This window comes from Heterocephalus glaber, unplaced genomic scaffold (assembly GCF_053883595.1).
Source record: "Heterocephalus glaber isolate CG9 unplaced genomic scaffold, H.glaber_assembly_v1.0 deba00000621, whole genome shotgun sequence".
NCBI lineage: Eukaryota > Metazoa > Chordata > Mammalia > Rodentia > Bathyergidae > Heterocephalus > Heterocephalus glaber.
In genome coordinates, this window is record NW_028258153.1 from 23,857,493 (window position 1) to 23,880,092 (window position 22,600).

The window sequence follows — 22,600 nt, forward strand, 5'->3', positions numbered from 1 at the left end:
AGAGTCTGCTGCTCAGCACTGGGGACGTTGGAATGGTGGCCCGGAAGGCTCCAAGACAATTACTATTTGAAAAAGACCTTGAACAAAGATGTGCCAGTTGTCCTGTCTCTTCAGGGTGTGTTTGATGTACAGGGCTGTGCCTGGAGTCCAGAGCTCTCAGATGCCCACCCAGAAATACATACCATTTCCAGTCTCCTTTGAGTTTTTGGAGGCTTCAGTCCACAGTTGGCTGGCTCCCAGGCAAGGTGGCATATGGAAGATGTGCAATAGCTCATGGCAGATTGAAGATACCAAAGTAGCAAGGGCTATGTTTTACATTTTAAAGAATCATTGTAACCAGTTTTTGAAAATCAGTATTGTCAATATTCTTCCACTGTAACCTAGAAAAAAAATGTTACTGTTTCTCTTTTTTTTCTTTTTTCTTTTTTTTTTTTTTGGTACCGGGGCTCGAACTCTGGACCTTGCACTTAGGAGGCAGGCACTGGAACCACTGAGCTAAATCCCTGGCCTAGTTACTGTTTCTCGTGCTACTGAATGGCTTTACCTGGAGATTTCCTGAGGCCTCCACGAAAATCACCACTGTTGGAGAGCTAACAATCTGATCAAAAGGAGAGAATTCTTCCTTTGCTTTTGTTCCACTTTGGTTCTCTCATACTGAATGTTTTCATATAAAACCTACTTCTCCCCATGCCTGAGTAGATGTTTAAATCAAAAGAGCAATAAATAGCACCTGGCTGTTTGCCACTGGCTGGAATGGGACTGGGGAAGGAAGACAGGCTCATGTGCTTAATGTGTCTAGCTCCCTCCCTCCCTCCTCCTTCCTTCAATTTGGGTCTTTTCCTTCCTTACCATGTCTGGTCTAGACTCAGCTTGGCCTGCAGGGAACTTTGGCAACTACTCCTGCACCAGATCAGCCAGAAGCTATGTGTTGGGCAATTTATGAACAGCTATGGCTTGAACAGCTAAAGTGAGGAATGGTTCACTGGCATCTATGTGAAATTGCCAAGTAACTTAAGATCTAAAACAGGGAATAAAACTTTCATCAACTTCCTGGCCCTTAAGCCATAAATCTGAAATTAAAAGAAAAGAGTTATTGGAAGACAAATTCTACTTTTAGTAACTTTGCTATTAAGTTTGTTTTCTCTTTTAAATCCTTTCTTCTCTCTTACTAACAAAATAGTTCACAAACATACACAAATGCCACAGAGCAGAAAGTTTGTTTTCCACCCACTTTCAACATTTTTTTCCTCAATTTTCCCTTTATTAGTTCCTAAATGCTAAAATAAAAACATTAGAGGAACTAGGAGAAGGAAAAGAGAAGCTAGGCAAATAAATATTAACCATATCAAAGAATTTGCATAACTATAAAACTTCCTCTCTGTAATTATTTGAATAGTTTAGGGGTTGACTCTGTAATAACTGTCTTTATTTTCTTTAAAAGATGAATATGCACTACCAATTTCTATCCCATGCCTATTTTCCCCTTAATGTCCTAATTAACTGTGGTACCTTGGAGAGAAATGATATTTTTAAAATATATTGTCCACATTCACCAAAATTCATTCCACTTACTTAAGTTACGATCTTTCCTTTGTCCCAGGTATCAATAAAATATTTCCAGATCATCCAATCTACAGGATTTGGTGGTCACTGGAAGGCTCAGGAGTGAACATCTGACTACTTAACTGTGAGTAGAATTTACCTGTTTTTCTTTGGGCTCTGCTCTGTGCAATTACACAGTTCCTCTGCTTGTTTTTCTGAATGTTTGCACCTAAAGGACCATAGTGAGAAACCAGCTTTTCTGTTATGCCTCTCCTAGTTTATTTACCAGTTAATCAGTTAGAATCTATCAAATTTTGGAGAAATTGTTTTCCTGTTTGATAATTTGACTTTCTGCTTTATTTTTATTGTTTTTCCCCACATATGAAATATCTTAACATAATCCCTCATCAATAATTCTTCTAAATACTGCTAGTAACTTGAGGACTAAAGAGTTGATTACCGTACTCTCCAGGGTAAATAAGCTTATCTTTGTCCAAATGTTAGTGATTTTAGGAGCAATAAGCACCCCTTTCTTTCAACTAATCCTGCTCATCTGGGGGGAGACCATGCACCAGGAGAAAGATCACCTGGAAAACAGAAAGAGGGCTTCTGAAGGTACAGAATGGAGAAACTATAGGAAGCTTCACTTGTTCACAATTTTGCTGAAGTCGGCCTCTGTAGGGAAATAAGTTTTTCAGTTTAGCACCGTTCTCAGGCAGTTATTGTTCCAGGATTGTATCAATTGTTCCCCATACTAGTTTACTTAGGCTGCCACAGAAAAACTCTACAGACTGAGTTTTAAAACAGATTATTTTATCTTAGTTCTACAGGCTCAGATCAAGGTATTGGCAGACTTGGTTTCTTCTGAGGTCTCTCTCAAAATGGCCACCCTCTCCCTGGGTCTCCACAGAGTCATCCTTCTGTGCATCTTTGTCTTCCTGCCTGGTGTCTCCCTCTGTGTCTGAATTTCCTCTTCTTGTAAGGACTCTAGTTATATTGGATTAGACTCACCCTAAAACTTCATTTTAACTTAATCACCTATTTAAAGATCTTCCCTCAAATGTGGTTTTATTCTGAGGAACCAGGGGTTAGGACTTCAGCATGTGAATTTAAGGGGAACACCACAGCCTGTAACACCATCATTGTTTTTAAATACCCTGATTTTTGTTTTATTGCACATTGTCCTCCTTCCAATTCTCCTCTCTCAAACTCCCATTGCATTTGGATTTTCTACAGTGTAGTGCAGTCCTTTATGTAGACCTCACATTTCCCTTTGACATCATATCATTTTTGAAATTGGAGCATGTGCCTTTTACATGTCCCTCAACATTACAGTAGGTTTGTATACAATAGTTATTTAACAAATATTATTAATGACTAAGTAAAAGGATAGGTGATTAGATGCAACTTCTGAACCTACAATTTATTTGCTGGAAGTTGTCACCTAATGATTATTAAAAGTGCTTTTTCCTGATTTGCTGAATCCCACCCCAAACAGAAATAAGTCAAGGCTAGAAAAATAAGTAAAAAGAAAGCTATGATTCACTGATGGCATTAGTGTTCCCTTATTTCTCAAAGGGGTAGGAACATGCTCCAGAGAAGAAGAGTATTTGGGGAGCCAGAGAGAAGGAGGATGAGCTTAGATTATGATTTACTGAGTTTGAGGGGCTGTGGGACATGCAGATTGTGACTTACTAAGTCTGAGGGGCTGTGGGATATGCAAACATATATATCTAGAAAACAAGGGATGTGCATATCCAGTGAGAAATTCACAATCCTGATAGAAGGAAGTGAAAACTGTGTGGTGCGAAAGGAACAGGGGTTTAAAAATGCCTTAACTTTGTTCTTTCTTCTTTTCTTTGCTCTTCTTTTTCTTTCTCATTCCTTTAGTTCTCCTTCTTTAGCGGAAACACATTTTTTTAAGATTGTGCAGTATTAGCAGAAAAAGCTGTCAGAGGTCTGGAAGCCTCTTTCTTCCTTTCTGCACATTCACACTCACTGTTCAGATGAGCTTTGAGAAACCAGCTTTCTTCGAGTACTCACTTCCATACTTTCCTCTTCATGTTTTGGAGGAACCAGGAAAAAAGATGTCCATTATCTTGAAGCTACTCAAAATATCACTGACACCTGAATCAGGGATTTTACATAAGTTGCTATTTATATAAAATGAAAAATTTTGAAGGCGAGAGGAAACAGCTCTGCCAACATGAATGGCCTCACCGGGGTGTCCCAATGAATGATGGCTGGTGGCCAGTGGAGGTGCCTCCTGATGTGTTTCATTAATTTCCGTCAGCTACAAGGCTTGGAGAGAAAGATCATTTTCCTATGAGCATGTAAAAGAAGTGCTTTGAGTTGTAAGCACCTAGCAGGCTTTTCCCTTGTTTTAGAACAGCATTAATGGGAGATTTTATATAATCACTGTGGGCCAGTATTTTTTGGAATTGGCTGAAGCTTCATATGAATGGATCTCCATCTCTCTCTCTCTCTCTCTCTCTCTCTCTCTCTCTCTCTCTCTCTCTCTCTCTCTCTCCATTTTCTTTAAGTTTTATGGAATGAGCCTCCCTGGACACGTTTAACAAAACATTCAGTCTCTTGTTTAGTGCAAGTGTGTCCAGATTTGTTAGAGCAGCAGAGTAGCATCTGATGAGGTCTTGTGTGCGTGTGTGTGTGTGTGTGTGTGTGTGTGTGTGTGTGTGTGTGTGTTACTGAGGATTGAACCCAGGTCTTCTCACTGAGCTGGGGTTTTTTTCTGTGTTTATTTTGTTTTGTTGTATTTTAAATTTTGAGACAAGGTCTTGCTAAGATATTGAGTTGCCTATGCTGGGCTCAAACTTGTGATCCTCCTGCCTCAGCCTCCCAGAGTGCTGGGGTTAGAGGCATGCACCACCATGCCTGCCTTGGACAGGTCTCCTCGCCATTCTTTATTGAAGAGGTCTTTCTTAAATTAAGGTGCTTTCCTATGGATTTCTGCTAGTGGTTATGGGACAAAGGCTCAGATAGGAAAGGCCTGGAAACCATGCTTTGATCCAGGAGTCTCCCCTCAAAGAAGCAGCTCCCAGTTATTGTCATGAGATACGACAGGGAAAGGACATGGCAGCCTGGACGCAGCCCATGTTCGGTTGGAGACTGCAAGAAAAGAGGGAACACAGGTTTACAGGATCTTCTCAGCATTCCAGAAACCTTTATGATAAAGAGGCTCAGAGAACTTCCCAACACTTCACATGCAGACTGGTAAGCTTGGCTCAGTGGTGGCATTTCCCTTACCAGGAAGTTGCAGCTGGCCTTATGAGGAACTCTACGGAAGTTCACTGCCCTGCCCAGCATGGCTACTGACAGAGACTGCACCCAGAGAAGACAAACCAAGATGGGGGCACAGATGACAGGGAGAAAGACAAACTACAGTGTCGGGAGCTCTTTTCTGGAACTCCTTTCCAGCTCTTTGTTTCGATAAGTACAAATGAATATACAGTGAAAAGAAAGAAACAATTTAGCTGTGAACCTGAACTGTCAAAAGTCTTACCTGAATACCTTCCCAAAAGTTACACATCATATTATAGTGATATATGCATACCCATGTTTATAACAGCACAATTCAGAAGAGTGAAATGTTGAAGGCAGTCTATATGTCCATCAACAGATGAATGGATAAAGAAAATGTAGTATTTATACATAGTGGAGTACTACTCTGCCATAAAGAAGAATAAATGAGTCATTTGTAGGAAAATGGATGCACTTTGAGACCATAATGTTAAGTGAAATAAATCAGACACACAAGCTTAAATCTAGCATGGTTTCTTTTCTATGAAAAACCCAAAATATAAATGAAGACCAAAATAAAAGATAGATAATGGGGCCAGGGATTTAGCTCAGTGGTTTTGCTGCCTGCTACATAAGTGCAAGGACCCGAGTTTGAACCCTGGTACCAAAAATAAAAAGATAGATAATAGGGAGATAGATCTTTTGCAAATGTGGAATAGACCAAGAGATGGAGAAAGAAAAAGGAAGGGGGTAAAAAAGGACTGAGATGTGTTATATACATGTATAAACTCCCTGTGAGAAATGTGATCGTTATGTATGGCAAACATGGACTAAGAGAAGGTAAAGTCCTTCAGGTCCTACCTGAAGTTCCAATTATGATACCTTTTGTACAGCTGAAGGACACAGACCCAGCTTCTTCCAAAGTCCACTTTGGGATGTTCACTAAAATTAAGTTGTAAACCTCTTGCGTGACTCGGTGCAACAATACTCCAGTCAGAATCAAGTAGAACAAACACTCAATCTTGGGTGAAAATCTGAGACATTTTCCTTCCTACTATTCTCTCTATCCCAGGTCTGACAATGCCAAATTAATCTCAAATATTTTTAAATCAACTTTTCCTAGAGGAAAAGGCAGAGCTACATTCACTGAAACAGATATTTTAGGCTAAACTTATTACTTGAGTTTTTTCATCCCACCCTTTTGCTAATTCAAAACAAAATGTCCATCATTCACTCTAACACCAGCCTTTAAGAGCTGGAGACAAATGGAGTCTGAATATTCACGCCAATGTGGTACAAATGAGCTGTGATTTCAGGATGCTGGCTGTTTCACTGACAGGGGAAAAGAGTGGTTTAATATCTTTGGCTGAAAACACACTCTTAAAGAGGGATGAAGAAGGCCAACATTAATATTGAGTCCTGTTATTTAATAACTAAGAATGATATATCGTGCAATGGGGCATCCTGCGTTTGGGGAAAGTGTGTTTATCAAACCCAGAAAATGCAGTGTGGAGGTGAATGTAAACACATGTTGGCCTTAAAGAGCTCTTCTAAGAACATTTTCTCCAAGTTTTTTGAAGAATTTCTCCCATTAGTATGTTATGCCCATGCTTTTGGATCTGATTTTAATCCCACATTTACATTTATAAATGAGGATGGTCTCTAAGTTATGATAGTTCCACTTAGGATTTTTAAACTTCACACTGGTACAAAAAGCCATACACACTCAATGTAAGCTATACTTTGAATTTTGCATTGGATCTTTTCCCAGGCTAGCAATATGTATAGTCCAATACTCTCTGGCAACACTGGGTAGTAGAGCTCCTGCTATCCCTACCTTCATGAGAGCAAACAACTGATGCGCTGCAGTATGTGGTGTTGCTAGGCTGTGATGTTCCATAGGTAAAGCATAGTAATGCATTATTGATTTATAATTATCTTATCAGGGTGTAACCCCAGTGTAAGTGAAGAAGCATCGCTATAAAGACATGTGTTACAATGAAAGATTCTGGGGACCTATCTAACTGCATTGACCAAGTTACTGACTAGTGGTTTATAAATTAAAGATGCAGTTGTAGCTGAGGTAGGAGGATCACAAGTCCGAGCCCAGCCTGAGCAACTTAGTGAGATCCTATCTCTAAATTTTTTTTAAAAAATTTTTAAAGAGGAAGGATGGGGATATAGCTCAATGTGAAGACTGTGAGTTCAATTGCAGGACTGGAAAAAAAAGGATACAGTTGTAAGTTGGGGTTGATGAGGGAAGCTATGGCCACCATTAACAGCACCTTCTTCACATAGACATACTCAGTCACTTACTGATTCAGTCATTCAACAGACATAGATTGAATCGGACATTCTCTATCCCAGGTGCTATTTTAGGTCTGGACTATATTAGTCATTCTAGTGCTCTTTCCTATAAAATAAACTTTTTAATTCTATGCAATGGAAAATTGGGTTAATCCAATAATGTGTTCATTGACGTAAATTGGTGTGTCTGATTCTTCTTATTTTTCACCGGCTTCATCTTGCAAAGGGTCATAATATTTTAAATTTCTCTGCCCTCTTATCCACCTATCATACTTAATTATGTGGTTTATAGACACTGCAATGCACTGGCAATATCTGTAATTCTACTTTTCTGAAAATTGCTTTAAGAGTGAAGCCTCATCCCCCGCCCCAACATTATTTGTTCCCTAATTTCTGGTTTTTATGTAGCGTTTTTAAAAAAGAAGAGTGTAACTATAGTTACAAAGAAGTTGAAATGAAAAGCAAAGTAAGGCTGCTGTGACATTTTTATAGAATGCTCATAAGAATAAAAGATGAGAGGCTGGAAGGTGAGCTGCCATGAAGCCAACAGAGCTTCAGCCACGCAGCCTCCCATTGGGACAGGGGCCCCACAGTCCAGGCCTCACTGTTTACTTTTAATATTGTATTCTATTTCCCAAAGAAGGTCTCCCACATGAGCTTAGGCTCCCTCAAAACCTGGATTTTCCCTGAAAAGAACACAGATAAACTTAGATGATTTAACTTTATGCCTTAAGCTAATTCCATGGACAAAGCAAAGCAAAGGTCAAAGTGTGAATTGTGGTACTTTATGTTTTAAGATTTTAGGATGAATTCCATTTATTTTCTAAAGTAAGCCACCACTTAAGTGAAACAATAAATCAGTTTGCCAAAGTACCAATGAACATAAACAGGAGATTCATTTTTACTTCATTACTAAGCTTCAAGTATGAACGTATCCTAACCCTGGGTCAGCCAAACCCACCTGACAGGAAATGGCTCCCGGTAAGACTACAACCATTTCATACAGTCATTTCATCATCAAGGTCCTTGTGGACAGTCTACCTTGTGCCATCCATTTACAGGTCTTGTGAGATATAGCAGAGAGTAGTGATTAAAAGCACAAATTCTGGGACCTTACCTGCCTTTCCTGCCATCACTATTCTCTTGCTCAGTGGCAACTCTGTAAGGCCAGGTAAGGCAAGGATATGGCGATAGGACTGGCATTTTTCATCTCTAGTTGTCAAGGCTGATTATTTTGCAGCTAGGTCTTATTTTCAGAGAAGCATAGGTAACTAGCTATGTAAATATGACCAAACAACTAACCTTCTCCAGGCCTTTATTTTTTTCCTATAAAATGGGAACAATAAGGATTGTCATATGGATTTAAATTGATATTTATGGAGTTCTCAGAATGTGCTCAGTTCATAGTCCTGCATAACTGTTGGCTAAGGAAACTTCTCCATCTAGATTATAAACTATTATGGCAACTCCTCCCAGTGCCCAGGCTGGTATATGATCAGCCACTGATGAAAGACTGTCAGTCAAGAATCACAAGCAGACAGAGCCCACTGCTGCCCTACAATGTGCTTGCCTTGCACAGCATGGACTTTTAAAAATTTAAATTTGAATCACCCTAATCCTGATGGTCTGGATGGGATAAAAGGGGTAGATGGATGCTGTTAAACTCCCTTGCGGCCTTTGCTACTGTGTGGATGCCGTGTTGTTTCTCCTCTGAGAGGCCTGTTTGCCATCCTTGTTTGCCATAGCCGACTATGGTCTGAGCCTTTATGAACTGTAAGCCAAAGAAACCCCTTCCCCTCTGAAAAAAAAATTAAATTTGAATGTTCCTAGGTATGCATGCATGCTCCCTTTCACCAAAGGCTGCCACTACCAAAATATTTACCTGTCTAATCCTCAAAGCATTTGAGTTTGTCCTGCCTGGTCTAAAGAAATGATCACATAGCAAACAAACATACCTATAGTTAGCACCACTCTCCAGGTCCTAGGGGATGGGACCGATGAGGAGGCATTTCAGAACAGCATGTTTGTCACTCTTTGTCTCTCACTGACTCTGGACGGGAGTTCCTGCCTGTGTCACTGTCATCCATCCCAATGACACGCGCTGAAGCTATCATCTGGAAATGTTGCCAAGTGTGGTGGAGAGAAGAGATCTCTGAAGGTCTCCCCAAAGAAATGAGACTCTTTGGTTCTTCACTCACTGACCAGAACCAGTCCCTTGGCCCCAGCTAACCTCAGAGGGCAGTAAGTAGATTTCTGTAAGGAGGCCAGAAGGGAAAATTAGGAACATGGGATGAAGAGAATTCATGATGGTTCATAAGCTTTTCAACAAGTTAAAGTCAGAAAATACTTTCCTGCATTATACATGTGCACCAAAATCCTCAGTAGTGTGAGGTGGTATCAGAGATCTAAGCTCAAACACTGAGAAGCTTCAGACTTGGTCAAGAGAAAGAGGAGTTAGAAAAACATTTGAATAACAAAACATATAGTACTGCTCACCAAGAAGAACATTGCCAACAATGCTGCAGAAGTGGAAAGATAAGATAGTCTGAGATAAAGATAAGATGAGTGAAAGTCAAGAAAACTGTATAGGACTTCTAATGGGAGTCACTTCAGGTTACAGGTGAGATGAAGGAGGTACAAAGCCTCCGAGGCAGAAGTGAGGGCAAAATCATTGCAAGGCTCAGGAGTTTGGCCTGGCTAGGAGTTGTGTTTATACAGTGGGTGAGGTGAGGAATACTGTGATGGAGAGAGGACTCATTTCATGGAAGCTCTAGGGTCTACAGAGAAGAGGGATGGTGACATGTGGAAGGAAGATCATCCTTTCTCAACAACCCTAAGTCCAAGGCACCAAACCTTCCACTCTCCAGCCCTGACTAGTGATGCCTATTCCCCAAACAGGTGTCCTGATTCCTAACAGCTTCCCAGACCTGCAAGACAGTCCCTGAATCGAGACAGAGTAAACCTTGTGTTGCTCCTGATTCCCATTTAAAGCCCATTTGACTGCTCCTCTGCTGACAAAGAATATCCACGTTGAGGTGAAATCACCTCTCATTGCTGGGGTCAGTTCAGTCTTCTCGCTATGTAACATCTGGTTTTGAAGTTCGGCTGGGACCCTGACTTAAATCTGTTTAACTTAAAAAACAGCAAGAGAACATCTTGTTTTCATGAACCTACAAAGGCTGTGTCAACAAATAAGAGCTCTGTTTGTGGTATTCAAAGTGGAAAAGCTGGTTGCGAGATGTTCGGTCACTAGGATATGTGTATTATGAACTGTCCATTTCTTGGACTCATGCTCCAAAGTGAAAACACAGTGCATCAGCTTTGTTTAAATCAGCAGATTTCTCAAGAGTTCTACCTAACCTCTGTTCCAGCCAGTTCAGCTTTTCTGTTTTAATATTTAGATATTTCATCCATTTTGATTTTAGTTTAGTGCATGGTGAGAGATAATACGTCCCTAGTTTTAAGCTTAGGCAAGTTGAAACCTAATTTTTCCAGCACCATTTATAAAAGAGTCTATCTTTCCTCCAATGAGGGTGTTTGGCTCCTTTGTCGAAGATGAGGTGGCTGAGTGTGTTTGGAGTGGTTTCTGCATCTTCTAATCTGTTCCACTGGTCCTCAGGCCCCTTTCTTTGCCAGTACCATGCTGTTTGGATCACAGTAGCTTTGTAGGATAGTTTCAAGTTTGGGGTTGTGATACCCCCTGCCATGTCTCTGTTGCCTAGAATTGTTTTTGCTATTCTGGGTCTCTTCTTGTTCCAAATGAATTTTTGGATTGTTTTCTCAAGGTCCATGAAGTATGCTGGTGGAATTTCAATTGGGATTGCATTGAATCTATTGGTGCAGAAAAAGATTTTATGAACAAAACCTCAGTCATCCATGAACTAACACAAACAATCAACAAGTGGGATCTCTTCTTTTTAAAAAGCTTCTGCACAGCAAGAGAAACCACCAGCAGTGTGAAGAGACAACCCACAATGCGGGAAAAAATTTTCACCTGCTGTTCCTCAGACAAAGGCCTACTATGTAGAATCTATAAAGAACCTTAAAAAATCAGACCTCCCTTGGGCTGGGGATTTAGCTCAGTGGTTCTGACACCTGCCTCACAAGCGCAAGGTCCCGAGTTCAATCCCTGGTACCAAAAAAAAATCAGACCTCCCTAATTTAAAGACCCAATCCGAAAATGGGCATCTGAAATGAACAGACATATCTCAGACAAAGAAGTAGAAATATCAAATAAACATATGAAAAAATGTTCAACATTACTGGTCATTTGAGAGACGCAGATGAAAACAATGCTGAGATTCCACCTCACCCCAGAAAGAATGGCTGCTATCATGAAATCAACCAATAACAAATGTTGGCGGGGCTGTGGGGAAAGAGGAACCCTGCTCCACTACTGGTGGGAGTGTAGACTGGTGCAACCACTGTGGAAATCAGTATGGAGATACCTCAAAGAATTAGGACTGGAAGTGCAATTTGACCCTGCTATTCCTCTGCTGGGTATCTTCCCCAAAGAATTGAAAGAATCATACCACAGTGATATATGTGCATCCCTGTTCATAGCAGCGCAATTTGTAATACCTAAAACTTGGAAGCAGCCCAATTGCCCATCAACTGGAGATTGGATAAAGAAAATGTGGTGCTTTTTTTATAAAATGGAGAACTACTCTGCCATAAAAAATGAGAAATTAGAGACATTCATAGTTAAATGGATGCACATTGAGGCCATACTCTTTTTTTTAAACATTTTTTTCATATATTTATTGGCTGTTTCTACTTCTTCACCTGAGAAGTATCTATTCATTTCAGATGCCCTTTGAGTTCTTTGTGTGTGTGTGTGTGTGTGTGTGTGTGTGTGCATGCGTGTGTTTGGCTTCTTTTATTGGTACATTTTAGGTACACAACACAATTACATTTCTCATTGGGAATTGTACCTTTATATAATGCATCTTGGTTCTTATTTTTTCCCCATTCCTAGCCCTCTCTTCACGCCCTCCACCCTTCCCTATTTACAAAGACTTTATTTCCATTTTTTCCATTTCTCAGCATTTTTCCTTTCCCTTCTTTCCTTTCCCCTGCCCCTCCCACTACCCCTACCCCTTTGGACCTTTTCTTCCTATTTTGCATTATCGATTATTCATTCTAATCATTGGTACGTTGTAGGTATACAATATAATGACATTCATCATTGGAAATTTGCACCTTTACATAGTCTCTCTTGGTTCTTATTTTTCACCCTTGCCCAGCCCTCCCTTCAACCCCTCCAGTCCTCCCTATTTACAAAAATTTTGTTCCTATTTTTCCATTTTCTCATATTAATCCCATTCCCTTCTATCTTTTCCCCAGCCCTCCCACTTCCTTCCCCTTTGCTCCTCTTCTTCCTATTTCACATTACCTATTATACATTTTAGTCTTCATTTACACTTTCAGTTTCTCATACCAGAGAAACTATTCGGTATTTATACATGCATGTCCTATTTATTTCATTTAAGAGTATCACCTCAATGTGCATCCACTTAGCTATAAATGTCTCTAATTTCTCATTTTTTATGGCTGAGTAGTACTCCATTTTATTAAAAAAAAAACACATTTTCTTTATTCAGTCTCTAGTTGATGGGCATTTGGGCTGTTTCCAAGTTTTAGCTATTACAAACTGTGCTGCTATGAACATAGGTGCACATATATCACTGTGGTATGATTCTTTTAATTCTTTGGGGAAGATACCTAGCAGTGGAATAGCGGGGTCAAATGGGACTTTCAGTCCTAATTCTTTGAGGTATCTCCATACTGATTTCCACAGTGGTTGCACCAGTCTACACTCCCACCAGCAGTGGAGCAGGGTTCCTCTTTCCCCACAGCCCCGCCAGCATTTGTTATTGGTTGATTTCATGATAGCAGCCGTTCTTTCTGGAGTGAGGTGGAATCTCAGGGCTGTTTTCATTTGCATCTCTCAAATGACCAGGCCATACTCTTAAGTGAAATAAATAGGACACACATGTGTAAATACGAAATAGTTTCTCTAGTGTGAGAAATTGAAAGTGTAAATAAGGACTAAAAGATATAACAGATAATGTGAAATAGAAAGAAAAGGGGCAAAGGGGAAGGGGGAGTGGGAGGGGTAGGGGAAAGGAAAGAAGGGAATGGAATTAATATGAGAAAATGAAAAAATGGAAACAAAGTCTTTATAAATAGGCAGGGATGGAGGGGTTGAAGGGAGGGCTGGGCAAGGGTGAAAAATAAGAACCAAGAGAGACTATGTAAAGGTGCAAATTTCCAATGATGAATGTCATTATATTGTATACCTACAATGTACCAATAAAATTAACTAATATTAAAAATAAATAAATAAATCAGCAAATTTCTGCCTGATGGTGGGTGAGAAACACACTTTTATTGTCAGAAAGTCACTGCTTGGATCAAGAAAGATGCCCTCTTTCTTGCCTCTTACCTTAGTTAATACAGTGTCTTCACTGGATTCCCCATGTCTGCATAAATTCTGGCAGGCAGCATCTCATGGATCATTATTTTTATATTACTCACATAGGCTTTCAACTGGGAAAGGAGATAACAGTAGTTCCCTATACCTCAACTTTGACCGGTTACTTCCCCCTTCCCACTTCTTTCAAAGGAAGTAGAAAGGAATTTTATTTATCTGTACCCAGAAGAGTATCTGGCACATATTTGATTTCAATTTATACTTGATAAATGAATGCAAACTCTCATCTTACAAATTTGTGTTCCCTTTATGAGTACAGGTTTGTATGTGCATTAATATCATTCCTTATCTACCCAGCACCTATATCTTATTCAAATCCAAAAGAAACCATCTGATCATTCCTATAATTCTCTCTCATTGTGGTAGCTTGTTCTTTCTTTGCTAATCTTTACCCCAGTTTGCATTTTATTTACTTATTGCCTGTCTCCACTGTCAGACTATAATCACTGTGAGAGCAGAGTACCTGAGTTCACAACTTACATGCCACACTGCAAAAGGTGGCTACTTCATAAATACTTTGTAATATGTATTTCATTGAAATTTGCATTTTTTATCTCTCAACTAGTTAACTCATTCCAGTAGTGGATCTATAACTTTAGCCTAACTACAAAGCAATTCTGGCCCATCTATCTACTTGGTAAAAGCTGTTACTAAGATGTTTTGCTGTCTGCTGGGCATATGGCTTGATGTTCACATTCACTTGTCTGGTGGTCACTGCACACCTTTTGATGGCCACACAAAAACTGAACACTTCAACTTGAGTGGTAACAATGAGGATTCATTTGCTCTATTTTGCTTTGGCTGCCTATGTAGACAGGAATGATTTTCAAGTTCCAAAGGATCCCAAGAGAAATGCTTATTGGTTTACAATTCCACGACAGTTTTTTGCTTTGTATATTTGAAAACATTCCCAAAGAAACAAGGTTGGATGCAGAAAAAATACTGGGGGAAAAGGAAAATAATACTCCAAATTCTGAACAATTCTACTTTAATCAGTTGATCTGTCTGCCAGCTGGCCACAGGGTTGACTACTTGTAATATATACTTTGGTAGGCCACATGTAGTTCTTGGAAATGTTTATATTAGGCTACAGAAACTTAATTACTCTAAAAGTGCCAGGACCCTCTTTGATTACTTAATTCAAAATTGCTTAGTCATCTTTATACATAGTGTGGACAGCTTTTGTTTAACTGTGAAAAATTGGGAAATGCAATTGTGCTCCAAAAAAGATTTTAGGTCAGGTATAGAGGACAAAGAGTATCTTTTTTTTTCGAGATCCTTAGCAGGTGGCTGCCACATGTTTTAATTTGACAAACTGTCAGGTCAAAGTCTTTAATTATAAGTATTTTTTCATTTTCTGTGTGGATGTTGTCAGAAGCAAAAAGCTACTGCTGTGGCTTCTTAGATTGTGATCTCTCTTTTTTTTTTGATACCAGGGATCAAACTCGGGACCTTGCACTTGCGAGGCAGGCAGCGGAACCACTGAGCTAAATCTCCGGCCCCTTAGATTGTGTTCTTGTCCTACATTTTTTAAAGAGCAGATTTTCCAGAGAAAGTGTGAAAAGATCTAGATTCAGCTGTTTGAGCAGCTGTCTTGTCAGAAACAACCAGGCTGTTATATCGAGCTGATTGTGACAAAGGCCCTGCTTTTGACTCTTAGTTTGAGTCCAGATCTCACATCCTTGAGCTCCTGCCTTCCAATGCAAGGCAGACCTGTAGAGCTCCAGGGAGGAAACAGGCAGGACAGTGAGTTTCTCCCATGGAGTTTGAAGTGTAAGTGGCACCGGAGGTCTCCATTTCATCCAGGAGTGCCCTGGCAGATACACACTCTTCCTGTGACCCGAGCTGGGGCTCCTAAGAGAGGCGGTGAGAAAAGATAACAGTGCTGTGGCCAGTGGTACCGACACCGGTCCTGGGAAGGGTGGGCTTCCAAACAAACCTTCAGAACTGTGCCTTATGTTTCTAATTACTGAGAATGGTCAAAGAGCAAAATCAGGCAACACTTTTTTTCTGTGGCTGATGGAAGCATTTAAATCAGCTCTGAATGTCGGTTTTTTCAAATTATGATGGAGGAATGGCAGGGAATCTGCAAAGGCCACAGAAATATTTCAGCTCACCCGTGATTCTCATCTTTGCTTATTCACCCTTTCTCCTTTTTTTCAAGCACCCCAGTAAAACCCATCTGCTCCATTATAATACCCTAATACCTAATACCCCTCTTCCTGGAACCAAAATGTCTACAACAAAGTTCTTTTTCTCTGGAGGAAAACAAACACAACACAAATCAAAATAGAAAATAGAGCTCCATTTTATAAACACCATCATGTCCTGGGTTACTAAAGCTCTGTTATCTTTTTAATAATGTTGTAGCCACGCTTGTCTGTTTACCAATTAATTCCAATGCATAAGCAATGCCCTGGAATCCATTCCAACTCAACAAGTGTGGACTTAATGCTGAGTGCAGGAAAAATGGCTGGTTAAGTTTTGAGGGAAAAAAAAAGTGAGTAGTCACCTCAAGGTTACAGTCTTTTAGAGAAGACAAGTATGTACTTAATAATTAAAATACAAGCTATAGACTAAATGCACTGATAGAAATATAACGTGAGCATCAGCACTAACTCAAGTCAGTGATTCAAAGACCCTGGGTCTTCTGCTAGTCTTAAGCAAGCCCCCACTGCAAGCCATTCCTATATGAAGAAAAGTCTAGATCTCTCAGAACTGAGGAAGGGGGAAACTGCCATCTAAAAGACTCAAGAGAAAAGAAGAAAATGGTATAGGAACTTTTCAATTTATTATTTATCTGTAACTTTATGATTAAATCATGTGACTATTATATCCAAAAGACATAATGGATAATGTCCCTTCTTTTGGCTTCTAAGCTTTTCATTTTAGGTTATAATAAACTCCTAGAAGATAGTCTCTAACTTGTTTTATAATTGCAGAACACAATAAAAGTATTTGATAATCATGATGAATAGAAGTTGAATAGTTCAGCAGGAAGTAATTAGTACCTGATTAACAATAGCATGTTCTCCATATACAGAAGCATTGCTATGAACAGAAGGCCTCTAAGACACCCCTTGAGATTGTTTCTAGTAGTATAAAAAAATTGCTTCTTGCAGTCTACATTCTCTCTCCTTAGAGTCTCAAGATAGGTGGTTAGGACTCTGGATCTGATTTTTGGTCATCACATTAGTGATATTGGTGGAAGAAACCAAAGACAAAAAGCAGGCATATGAATCTCTGATATTTTAACAGATGAGCAAGACCAGCAAGGAAATTTATTATTATGAAAAGTATGGTGATTTCAGTACCACGTTTATAATTAATAAAACCTATGATCTCTGATCTTCATATATAAAGAAATTACTCATGGATCTTGTTACTCATGTTTAAGTGTGATCTTTCTTCAGGCATCTTTTGCATTTACTGTGCATCTCACCTTCTCAGAAGCAGGTGCCTGGTCACAATGGTATTGCCTGATGGAGAACAGCAGGGTACTAATGAGGGGGTCAAAACAGCACATCCACACTTGGACATGTGGGCTTGTGCTACACCTCCTCCAGGAGTTCCTACACCTTCTCCAGAATATCGTAGATCTTTAAAGACAGAGACTCAGAGACCACATATTACTCACATGCATGTCCCTGAAGTGCATTGCTTTATTTCACAAAGCACAACCATTTCAGATGAAAAAGCAGAAGACCTCACAGTAGGGCTGTCCTATAGAACTTCCTGAAATGATGAAAAATATTTTCTGTACTTTGATGGCAGCCCCTCAACACACATGGCCCCTGACCCCTTCCGATAAAGTACCAACAAAGCTGAGGTGTGGAATTTTTAATTTTATTGAGTTAGAATGGATTTTTATTTAAATTCCTTCATGTGGCTGGTGGCTACCAAGTCTGATGGCACAACCTCAAAATCTTAAATATATATATATATTTTCGTTATCACTCTAAAAAGATAGCATTTCACCCCTATCTGACTGGTTCAGAGTTTTTCAGCAGTCCTACACATTACTGAACAGTTCTGCTGGAGCTACCCCTTTCTGCACACCTGAATTATGTGTGGTAATTCTATATATATTTCTGTCATTCAGACATACATTTAGAAAGCACATTTCTCACATGCGTACAGGTCATGCAGAATTTTCATTTTTGCCTTAGAGTTCACATCTTTGATTTCATATTAATCTCCTCTAGTTTGTATTAATCAAACTCTCCTTGAGTTTGTTGAGAAAAATTTACTCAGCCCTTGAGCAGAGAACAGAAGGAATTGTACTACCAGTTTTCATTTCTTCTCATTCCTCTAAGCAACTTTCAAGTCCAATATCAGACTTGATAGTTGGGTAGAGATTAGTCCAAATATTAGTCCTGGTTTCCCACTGATTTGCTATGGTTCAGGAGCTAATGCCAAAGTTCTAGATGTCTCAGTATCATTTATTTAAATGGAGATGAATCTCCTTTTTTTCCTTGGGAGAACCAAATGCTAACCACAGAGTTTTGAAAAATCTAAAGTACTCCAAATTCAGGTGATGTTATTTATGATTAACACCTTAAGATGTAACCTACAATCCCTAAACATGTTGTCTTCCCAAGTGTTGAAGTCAGTAGGTATAATACTCATGATCTCACAAGTCTAAATTTCCCAAATTGGCAAGGGGGAGAGGGGAGCATGGAGACATTGGCACCAAAAGAACGTTCATCTGTCAAGTCTCCTGTTTCACAAATGGAGAAAAAGTGATTTTAAAGGACTGAGTAGGGAGGAAGGAGAAAAAACAGATCACATCCAATTAACCTACTCTTAGTAGGGATTTGTGTTTTGGATTCCACTGATTAAAGACAAGGAGCAACTTGAGAAGGCAAAATTTCTCAGGTTGATCTTATTAGTTCTTATTGCTATTGCTGGTCTTGACAAATGTGCCTTGTGATTTCTATTTGTTAAGTAGCACAGATCTTTGGAACAAGATGGTGAAGCTTGAGCTAAAGTCCAAACTGTGTTACAATCCATTGGTTTATTTGGTTTTCAAATCCCAAATGAATCATTCAGTTTAGAAAAGAGCAAAGCTGGTTGATAAATTGATTTTTTTAGGACTAATTTCATTTTCTACAATCAAAAAGAAAACACTGCCGGGTTTACGGTGTTAACTACTGTAAATCTGGGTTTATATAACTTCTGAGATTCATACTTAGCCTAGTCCCAAGGTCTTTGATTCAATTTGTAAACACTGAGCAGTCAATAAAGTACAGAGACACAAATCAGCTTAAGTTACATTTCCCATGTTCAAAAAGGTTTAAAAAAATTCTAGTATAAATATCCAGTGTCTCAAATCAGGTACAGTTCCCAAGTGCTTATTATTTCCCAATCATAAGGGTTTCATTTTAAAAGACTATATCTGTTCATAAGTGGCGTTCAGGACAAAGGCCTATAGAAAGCAAAATACCAATAAAAGTATTTAAGTGCTATTTAAAAAAAATAATTAATGAGCTGTGGCCAGGCAGGGATTATTAATTATAAAAATAAATTATAGATGCTCAAAAAGGAAGATTTCACTTTTAAGTGAGAGTCCTTAAGCAGAGCATCAGGAAGGAGGTGAAATTTGAGCCAGAAATGAATGAATGAATGAAATACAATATGGTAGATGAAGAGGGGAGGGGAACTCATTCCAGATGGATAAAATAGAATAAATAAAAACACAGAGGTAGAAAATTGTATGATGCATTTGAGAGGTTGAAAATACGTTTTGATCTAGGATGCCATGCTATTATAAGTGTGAAAGAAATCTTAATACTTTTTAAATCATACAATTAAAAGAGAACACACTTAGATATTCAAATCACTTATACCTGGAAGAGAAGAAACATTATAGGCCATCATTTTTGTTGGGTAGACCAGGTATAAAACCATACTTAGTATTATATGGACTAGGATGAAACTTTGGACCTCATCTGGTCCACTTGTCTCATTTACAGAGAAGAAAATCTCTGAGAGCTCTGGCCCATTCTCCTAAGTCTGAGTCCAGGTCTATGCTTGCTAAAGGCTTATAGAGGGAGGGGGGCAGTTAAAGGCCTGCAGCAAGTGAAGGCAACTTGAAGATTAAGAATAAGGGGATCTTCTGGGGGGTATATTTCACCCAGAAATTACCCAATACTGACAGGATGAAGAAAAGCACCACCAAGTTGTATTAATGGCTCAGCTGAAATTAGTATAAATCTTTAAAATAGACAAAACATGTTCCTTGACTTTCTCCCTTAAATCTCTGAATAGTAACAACAAAAGCAGAACATACATGACAGGTGTGATTCAAGGTGAAGATGGGTATCACAGGCCTGTGTATGTATTAGTTCATTTTCTTATGCTATAATAAAATACCTGATGCTGGGAGCTTTATAAAGGAGTTTATTTGGCTCACAGTGCTGGAGGTCAAATATCACAGCACTGCCCTCTGCTGGTCACTCTGGTGAAGACTTTCTGGCAGGCAGTGTCACAATGGCAAGAGCATGTGTGGGATGAAGAGATCACATATCAAGACAGGAAACCAGGGAGCTGAAAAGGGTCGGCCTTGCTCTTTTATAACACCCTGACCAGAAAACAAGCCAGGTCCTATGTGAAATATCTTCATCTCTTCTAAGAGCTGGACCCTCAGGGACCTTACCACCTCCTGTTAGCTCCCACCCCTTAGGGCTCCTGCCCCACTCTTAACACCAACACACAGAAGACCAAGCTTCTAACACATGAGCCTGTGGGGAGCAAACCACATCCAAACGACAGCAGCCTGACCAAAGTTTTAAGAAACACAAGTTACAGAAAGGCAAAGACCTTTATTGTCTTGTTCGTTATTATATCTCAATGCCCCAGTACCTGGCATATAGTAAACTCTGTAAATGTTTATTGAATGTATACATTTATACCTTGTATAAATATTTTTGTGAAGCTTCACTGAAATAGTTGAACCATAAAATTTACAGTGGATGCAAAGCAACGACTAGTTAGACAGGGCCTACCTAATAATGGGGATGCTAGTGTTAAAAGACTAGAATCCCTGGCAATAGCCAAGAACAATTATGTTTATTGTTACAGTCAGTTGCAGGAAGAGAGTGTATGATAAGAAACATGCAATACAAGTCAAGCAACTTTTAAGACATTGAAGAAATGTATACCAAGATGCTGTCATATGACCATCCTGTTTTCAGCATCTTACAAAGCACCAAGAGTAAAATAACAGAGGCTCCATAAATATTTGTAAGGCTAGTCTGAGATCTTTTGTGACTTGGTAATTCTGTGATTTATATGGGGTTGACAATGAAGGCAGGGTTAATTTTTTAAGTCATTCTGACCTAAACTCTTATGATCCAAGAACGGAAGTGGAGATCACTGAGAGTATTCCTCCAGGAACTTTTCTGGGGTACTCATAACTGTTCCCTGAAATGCAAAACAATTCCTAAAGGAAACAAATGAACTAGTCCAGGAATATTATAGTGGTTAAGAGCATACACACTTTGGAATTCTGTAGATGGGATTATAATAGCTACTTCATTGGTTTAATATGTGGATAAAACAAAACATATACTACATTGACCCAGCAGAAGTACCCAGCAATAAAAAACACAAGGAGGAAACTTAAATGCTACTGAAAGGGGAAAGAAGTCAATCTGAAGAGACCATTCATGTATTGTATGGTTCCAAGTACACAGCATTCTAGAAAACCCAAAGCCTAGGTTGGGCATGAGGAGGAAGAAAGGATAAGTAGATGGAGCATAGGGAATTTTTAGGACAGTGAAGTTATTCTCTCTGTAATGGTGAATGCAAAACATGAAAACCATAGAAGGCTGCAACACAGAGTGAACGCTAATGAACTTCTGGGCATAATAACATAATTACCCTGAGCTGTCAATTGTAACACATATTCCACATTACTGAGGGGTATTAATAACAGGGCTATTAATTTCTCAGGGGTGCTGTAACAAAGTACCACAAAGGGGGTGGCTTAAAGCTATATTAATGTATTGGGTCACAGTTCTTCAGGTTTCAAGTTGGAAGTCAAGTACTGAGCAAGGCCATGATTTCTATGACACTATTCAGTGTATCTTTTCTTGAAAGGTTACAGTTCAACCCAAATGAAGGAGAAAGTGTGGGTGAGGGTAGGAGAGGGGGAGTGTATAGGAACTCTGTACTTCCTGTACAGTTTTTGCTGCTCTGAGAAATAGCCTATCAATCAAAAATTTCAAGGGATGTAAAATATGACCTACCATGTAGTACACAAGTATTAGTTGCTCTTGGAAGCTTCATTAACTTCTTTGATCATTTATTCTTGAAGCATTCTGAAGCCAACCCTGGCAATGCCCCAAAATCCCAAGGGCCCCTCCTCCTCTCCCACCCACTCATTTACTCTTTGTTTAATGATTAATTTGGAAATACATAGGATTTAACTCTCACCAAAAGGGCTTATCCCCATAATCGAGCGCTAGATTTGAAAGAAACCTGCTCAGAATTTCTCCTGCCTTCACTTCATTTACACATGTGCGTGTATGTGCAAATACACGCACACACACACACACGCAATAGGACCTCCCAGCTCCCACCAGTCCTGACCCAAACAAAAGCAGAAGCAGACTAGTTCTCTTTATTAAGGAGCCACAGGAAATATCTACAGTGAGGGCTTACAGAGGAAAAGGGAAAAAAAACTTTGTAAATATAAAACATAACTATAGATTGATTCCCTGATTGAAAGTCACTCAACAGAAATTAAATCAATTTAAGAGAAAGAAATAAAAATTGGGTTTAATTACTATTAAGATACTTTATTTCCCTATATAGGGAGGGAGGTATAGAAGAAAAAAAGAATCAGAGAAGAAAACTAACAAAAACAAACAGAAAAAACATCAATAAGTATTCCACCCTTGGGAAGAAGTAGAAAGGAAAAACACAGGGAAGGGAAAGGAAGAGATGGCAGTGCGGGCCCTAGGTGCTGCAGCCTGCATGAGGACGCAGCTC

At 39.3% G+C, this 22,600-nt stretch overlaps 1 protein-coding gene across 7 annotated transcripts in view; it reads left to right on the top strand.

The window, feature by feature from the left end:
• The window catches only part of Cald1 (caldesmon 1), a 189,516-nt gene that overhangs the window by 69,366 nt on the left and 97,550 nt on the right, over positions 1-22,600 (top strand). For all 7 annotated transcript variants that reach the window (XM_021263631.2, XM_013074506.3, XM_021263630.2 and 4 more), the window contains one exon: positions 1,601-1,687. The gene's annotated coding sequence lies outside the window, so the exon portion shown is untranslated. The remainder of the gene's footprint in view (positions 1-1,600; positions 1,688-22,600) is intronic.